At 40.9% G+C, this 7,229-nt stretch overlaps 1 long non-coding RNA gene across 1 annotated transcript in view; it reads left to right on the top strand.

Annotated features, from left to right (window-relative positions):
- Positions 1-1,047: 1,047 nt before the first annotated feature.
- LOC116082380 overlaps positions 1,048-7,229 on the top strand; it is a 13,130-nt gene continuing 6,948 nt past the window's right edge. The window contains exons 1-2 of the long non-coding RNA XR_004115267.1: positions 1,048-1,169; positions 5,393-5,443. This is a non-coding gene — a long non-coding RNA (uncharacterized LOC116082380). The remainder of the gene's footprint in view (positions 1,170-5,392; positions 5,444-7,229) is intronic.

Below are 7,229 nucleotides of genomic sequence, written 5' to 3'. Positions count from 1 at the left end.
ATTTATGTCATACATTAAGATGAGGAGTGATCTAATACCTTCTAAGGGACACCAGGTAAAACAAAACCTTGCATTTTCCTCAAAGAACCCACAGTGTAACAGAGGACGCTTGCAGAGGACGCTTGGCCATTATGACATGGTTGAAGCAAGATCTTTGAGGCTTAGAGGAAGGCTTGGCTGACGTGGTTAGAAGAGTGTGTGTGTGTGTGTGTGTGTGTGTGTGTGTGTGTGTGTGTTCTACAGACTCTTCTTGTATTCTTGGAGTTTTCCAGTTGGACAAAGAACTGTAAGATTTACAGTCTGTGAAAACCTCTTCCCAGAGAGTAAAGCGAAGGAAGGCATAAGATCATAGAACATCACAGGAGTTGGGGAAGTAGGCATAGTTGCTGGGACACAGAGTTTGAATTGAAGACAATCGGATGATGAAGGTGAGGAGGGGGAGAAAAGCCTAACAGGAAGACCCATGTGTTGGCTTCAGTAAGAAATCTGAGTGGGAGTTTGTAAAATTGTGCTTTGTCTAGAGTAGAAATTAAACTTCTATACATGGACATAGTCCACTCCCTAGCCTCCATATTTCACTATAAGAAATTAAAAATCAGGTTGTTCACTTTTTCCAGACAGAGGTTATCTATTCTTGTAGCACATGTGGACACATTATTTAGTGATGAGAATTATCCATCACTGGATCTATTCATCTGGAGCCTATGAGGACTTGGTCACACTGTTCGGGAAGGCTTAGGAGGTATGGACTTCCTGAAGAAAGTATGTCGCTAGGGGTGGAGGATGAAAGCAAAAGGCTCCCGCCTACCCCCAGTTTACATGTTCTGCTTCCTGCTTGGGGTTCAAGAGGTGAGCTATCAGAATGCTGCCATTCCCGTTGCTTCCCCACTATGAGGGACTTTCATCCGTCTGGAACTGTAACCCAAGCAAAGCCTGTCTTCTGCAAGTTGACTTGAACATCATGTTTTATCACTGCAACCGATAGTTAACTAATAAAGTGCTCTTGTGAGCAAAGAAAAATTGACTTGATGGAAACTCACGGCCAATCCAGAGAGGAAAGAAATGGTTCAGAGAGGAAGGTGGATTGGTGTCAGGCTAGAAAGGGCATGAGCTCTGTTGCCAGAAAGATGGAACCTGCCCACATTGAATAGCTATCCAAAGTAGGACAGGTAAGTTTATTTCGACAAATAAAATTTAAGCTTTATTGTACCCAGAGAGATAATTGTGTCATTGAATAAGTATCTCTTTTGTAGATGTTAATGCATGGATTAAGCATTAAAACAATTCTGAACTTGTTTGACGCTCTGCTACTAAGCAGAAAGATACGTTAGGAAGTTTGAGTTTCTTTTGAATTTGCTTTCCTCTCTTCTAAGAGTGGTAGTGATTCCTAACCTACTAAAGCCTCTTAGAAAAGTTTTGGGATTTTCACCATTTTTCTAAGTATTTTAAATTCAGTAGGCAAGTCTGGGTGTTTGGACATCTATTCATCCATCCCCCATCCATTTAGACAAACATAAACACAGTGTACACAACTTTTTTTTTTCTGTAATTTTTTCCCCTCAGGCAAGAATAGCTTTTAGAAGAGAGAGAAAAGAGCATTTGGAAAGAGGGATAGCTAAAAAGTTGCTGAAGCTGCACAGAGCCAGTCCTGTTTAGTGTTAGAGGAAGGGTTTTGGACAGCTGTGATGTCCCGGCTTCCCACTCTTTGGCTTTGAAATTTTAGGCAAATCACTTCAACTCTCTAGGGCAGGGTTTCTTCATAAACTTGAATCTGGATGATAAGCCAGTAGTGTTAAGGAGAAGATGGCCTGAGCTGACGTGTAGGTAAAACCCCCTGCAACCAACTCGACAGAGCAAAGATACTCAAGAAATGACACATTTGTGCATCTAAATCTACATCTATGTCCAAGTCTATATCCTTGTTTATTACCTTTTTATCCATCTATCCATCCATCCATCCATCATTCATCTATCCTTCCCTGTGTGATATTTGAATGAAAATTTAAGTTTAGCCTCTTTTTGATGTTCATATGAAAAAATATTCAGAAAAATTGGCAGAAGTATTACTTTGATGATGACCACCTAATTTATTCAGTATATGCTTTCTTTTTATTTTCTCATTATATAAAAGGAAAATATACAAAATGTAAAATTATTCATGGTTCTTGATGATTTTTTAAAAAGATTTACTTATTATTATAAATAGATACACTGTAGCTATCTTCAGACACACCAGAAGAGGGCATCAGATTTCATTATGGATGAGCCACCATGTGGTTGCTGGGATTTGAACTTACAACCTTTATAAGAACAGTCAGTGCTCTTACCTACTGAGCCATCTTACCAGCCCCTTACTCATGGTTCTTAAAGGCCCCTGCAAACACATTCAATAGCCTACAAGGAAGGAGCCAGTGATTTCATAAGAGATACTTGAACAAAACTATTTCATATTCCTCTTTTAATGCTAAATACTACTTGTTTTCCCCAAGGGATGGTGGGTGATAGTGAAAGAAAAACCAAAAGGAATTAGTGAAAAGGAGAATAGTAATTCAAGGAATACATGTTCACTGTCTGTAGGGACAGAGAAAGTCCTGAGTGCACGAAGGCTTGAGTCAATGTATTTTGTTGACACAGGCAAGACACAGGCATGCCAAGGATCCCAAGGTGTTAGATCCATGGGAGTCTAGCAAAGCCAATAAGCACATGCTCAAGGCTTTGAAAGGTAAAGCCTTCCTCTGTCCAAGTGCAAGTGTTCGGAGATGATTGATCAGTGTCTACAAAAACTAGCAACTGCAGCTTCCTCCTCCATCTGGATGTTTACAGCCTGAGACTACGAGCCTACAGACACCACCTACCTAGATTACCTAACCCGTCTGTGCTCTACATAATAAACACACCGAGGGTCTCAGTGGAGGTGGTAGTAGGTGCTTCTCCATCAGAGTGCACACTTGACTTGACCCCAAGCTCCTTTGTGTCTGTCATTTCTTCACATGTCTGTGCTGTCCTTAGTTAAGTATCTAGGACCCAGGCTGTGTGGGATGCAGTAACTGTCTTGCTTAGTTACCGAGACAATTAGCAATGCCACCGGTTTAACTGATTGTCTAACTTGCTTTATGATAAAGCTATGGAGCCAAAAGTTTACCACAGGAGTGTGGGTTGATCTCCATATCCTTCCTGTGTTGGACTTGAGAAACTGTAACTTTCAGTCTGGGCGTGGGGGGTAATCCCTATCACACAATTTAAAAACACCCTCCTTGATTTCCACCCCCTCTTGGAATCAGACTATGAGCCTCCAGTTCTGTGAGGTAGCTGTCCCTTGGACAAGTGTTGCTTGACTGAGGACAAGTGTGTGGAATGCTGGAAGTGTAGCAGCAAAACTAGAATTCCACATGACCTGTGGGTGCAGATCTGAGTTACTCAGGGCACAGGCAGCAAGAGCAAACCAGAGGCAGGAGCACAAGCCTGTCTGTAGGACTCCTTTCCTTAGGCTTCCTTCAGATATAACTTAAGTGCTCTGTTCAAGATTATTGATGACGCGTGAGCAAGAAGTCCAAAATACCTGAGGACTCAAGAAGAGACAGTATAGGATCTTTGCAGGAACATCACCTTATATCTCTGGTCCTTTATTTCATTCTCTTCCATGCCAATCTCTTGCTTAGAATACATTACCAGTTCAAGTATTCTGTGCTTCTCACTCACAAACACAGATCTGAGTTCTTTAGGTATCTGCTGAGGCCAGTATAATATTTAACCCATTTTACAGATTAAAAAAAGAGAGAGGGACACAGAGAGGTTAAGTGAATTGTTCAAGGTGAGTTCAAGTTTAAATTTCAGGTGGTTTGGCTGTAAAATCCATGTTAACACTCATGTTTAGCAAGCGTGGCCCGTAAGACCATCTCTACTCTTCCTGGTGTGAGGGCACTGCCAATCTATTTACTAAGTGGTTATTATTTATCTCTTCATATTTCATGTTCTCAACCAGACTCCAAGAATTCAGTGACATTATCTCTTCTTCTAGCAGATTCTGTCCCCAGGACACATACTCGGATATGAAGGGAGTAAATAATTTATAGTACTTATTGCTTTTGATTACACTGATATCAAGTCTATGTTTTTTAAAAGCCAGATAGCCCGAGGCATGAAGACCACACCACCTTACCTTGGTTTCAGGGAAGGGAAAAAAATGAAGAGGTTATGGATTGCCCACTTTCATTATGGTCTGTTGTCATAGTAACAGCATCCCTTTTTTCTTGACCACCCTTGTTTCTTATTGAATGATTTCTGCAAAGAATATCCAGTTGAAAAAGTACCATTGTTTGACAGAGTATCTTCTTAGGATCCAATTGCTATGGGCCTGCCTTTTCTGGACCACAATGGATGATTTCACTTATTTTCTGTCTGTGTACTTTTTTTCATGTTAGGATTAGAAACCCAGCAGTTAAAAGATGATTGCCTTTGAAAACATGCTAGAGAATTAACTGTTACTTTGAGATGCTATCTGCTAAATTTGAGTTCCCCAAACATTTTATACCTGGGCTAAGTCTCTGAAAACAGGATTTGATAATTGAAGCAGTGACCTGATGATATTCATGAAGTAGGCAGACAAGCCCTGCTGTGGGAACAGGAAACTTCTAGGGCATGGACAGAGAAGGCATGGAACACTGGAACGGTGAAGAATGGAAAGAAACATTTATTTACTCCTGCATACATACCCTTAGTTGTATGAAATGGTTGTGTGTAGCAGTTTCCATTGCTTTTTTAGATCATCCTTTGGTCCTGGACTTCTTTTTAAAAGCTTCAATTTGAAAATTATACTATTCAAAAATAAAATTCAGAAATCTTTTCGTCAAAGCAGCCGCACAGAGCTGTGATTGATGAGGGACCCAATGCCTGTATTTAGGTCACAATATTTAACTCTAGAACTTTATTTTTATTTTTTGTATAGTGTTTAAGCTCTTTCCCCTTTTCATAGGTCAGTCTCTCCCCTTACACCCTCCTCACCAAATTACATCTTAGGCTTTTAAAATAGCTTCAAAGCTGAAGCCCTTTTTTAAAAATAGCCCTGTCTTCGTCTAAAGGTGGACTGTTCAAGTTTATTTCAGGTTTTGAGGTGGGGCACACCTCTGTGACAAGGACAAATGTTCAACTCACTTTGCAGTGCTAGCCTTTTCTTTCCTCCTTTCACAGATGTCCACTAGGACCCCGCTTCCCAACTTTACTTTGAAAATATGCATTACTTCAGTACAAAAGGAGGTGCTGACTGCCAGGCAGAACTTGATCTTCTCCGCTTCTGCATATTTTTATAGCTCTAGTGGTGTTTTTTAAATTTTATTTATTTATTTATTTATTTATTTATTTATTTATTTATTTATTTATTTATTTTCTTCCTCAGTGACATCTCTGTGACAGACACTTGCCTTTCTCTCTGGGGACTGTTTAGCAGGTTGGTTGTCTTCTGCCTTGTTTCTTGCCCCTAAGTGCTCCCGCATTGCTAGCCTTCCCAGTGCCCACTGGAACGTACTTTTTGAGCCAGGCTGGCAGAAGCTCCAGCTGCCACCTCAGGCCTGGCTGCTAGCCAAAGGGACTGAAGCACAACGCAACAGACACCAGGCTTCTTGGCAGACACTTCACACAGAGGGAAGGCCAGTAACCACCAGCCTCCAAATGAGACCATCCACACAAACAAACAAATAAAAAAAGGCCAAATACAAACACAAATGAAAGAAACCACACACACTCAGAGAGACACAAAGCACAAACTCAAGCATGTTGCTGCCTGGGCCTCTCGTCAGCTGTGGGCTTGGTGTCCCACTCAGAGCTGATGGGGTGGCAGGCAAGTTTGGAGATTCCTGTGGTCTGAACACACACCCTCCTCATCACCAAGATGTGCCTGGAAAAAAGTAGTCATGGTCCAGGCTTCTGATTTATTTCCTGATAAAATAACCTTTCTTTCCCCAGGCTGAGCTTGCTCTCCCAGATTACAGAGAAGCGGCCTCATTCCTGTCCACCAAAGCTTTGGTAAATTAGGTCATTCCTTCTGTGGCTGTGAAGTCTCCCAGCTCCCTGTCCCTGTTGTTGGTACACAATAAGCTCTTTAAAATGCCTCCTCCTAATTTCCAACACCGCAATGATTCCTACTTAGAGTTTCCTGGGCTGTGCCAAGTGTCACCAAGTGTGTCACAGGCAAATTATAGAAGTCTTTAAACAGAAGTTAGTTTTTATTTTGTGAGAACACAGAAACTTTGTCTGGTGTAGGGAAATAATAGTGATATGCCACCTTTTCTCTTGTCTAGCTCCACACCCATATTTATTTTCTGTTGCTTAATATTGTACATCTATTTGCAAGCCTGTCCTGAATTATCTGGAAGACTCTGGATGCTGCTTCTATTGGCTAGACTTCACGATGCATTCCCAGTCTTTGTCATGTCAACACCCTTCTTTAAATTCATGCTACTTGCTTTCTCCTGGAAGGCATAGCTCACATCTCACAAAAAGGGAGAGATTGAAACTTCAGTGCATGAATGGTAATACGAATATAATATCTTTCTTCACTCTGTCCATTTCATTAAATGTGTGGAATCTTAAGACCTACCACCATGCAAGATATATGCTAAATGCCAACATTTTGTTGGTGCATAATAAGTTCATAAAATTGCCCACTCCTAATTCCTTAGGTATGGTCTGTTTTCCTGTCTCTTACAGGGAAAAGTACTGTTTATAATCTTTTATGACCTCCAAGAGATGTAGATGTTGTTAATGGAGAGTTCCTACTTTGCTTCACATGGTTGCAAATACTTGGATCCTGTCATATAGCTAGTTCTACAAGACTGAAAAGATATCTAGGACTAGGGTGGATGATATGTGTAGTGTAATCTAATCAGAGAGACCTGGGAGAGGTGGCATGCTAAAATCCATGAAGCCGTGGTTTGGGGAGCCTGTGAGAAGATAAATCCCCTACTAACCATCATCTCACACTCTGTCTCTGTCTCTTTCTACGAATATTATAATAACACAGATTTTTTTTTTTTTTTTTTTTTGCTAATGCCCTTGGAGTGAGTGGTTTATTTGTCCAGATAGAAAGAAGCTGAATTAGTGCAAACTGATTGTGATCAGCTTAGGCAGAACTGATTTTCTCCTATCCTTTGCCTTCTTTCTCATTTGTAGTCTCTGTTCTCTCACCCATGTTCAGAGCCCTCCTCTTCTCTCTCTCTCTCTTTCTCTCTCTCTCT

Source organism: Mastomys coucha, unplaced genomic scaffold (genome assembly GCF_008632895.1).
Source record: "Mastomys coucha isolate ucsf_1 unplaced genomic scaffold, UCSF_Mcou_1 pScaffold7, whole genome shotgun sequence".
NCBI classification, from domain to species: Eukaryota; Metazoa; Chordata; class Mammalia; order Rodentia; family Muridae; genus Mastomys; species Mastomys coucha.
Note: the sequence above shows the minus strand (reverse complement) of the source record. Positions and strands in the feature narration are given on the sequence as shown.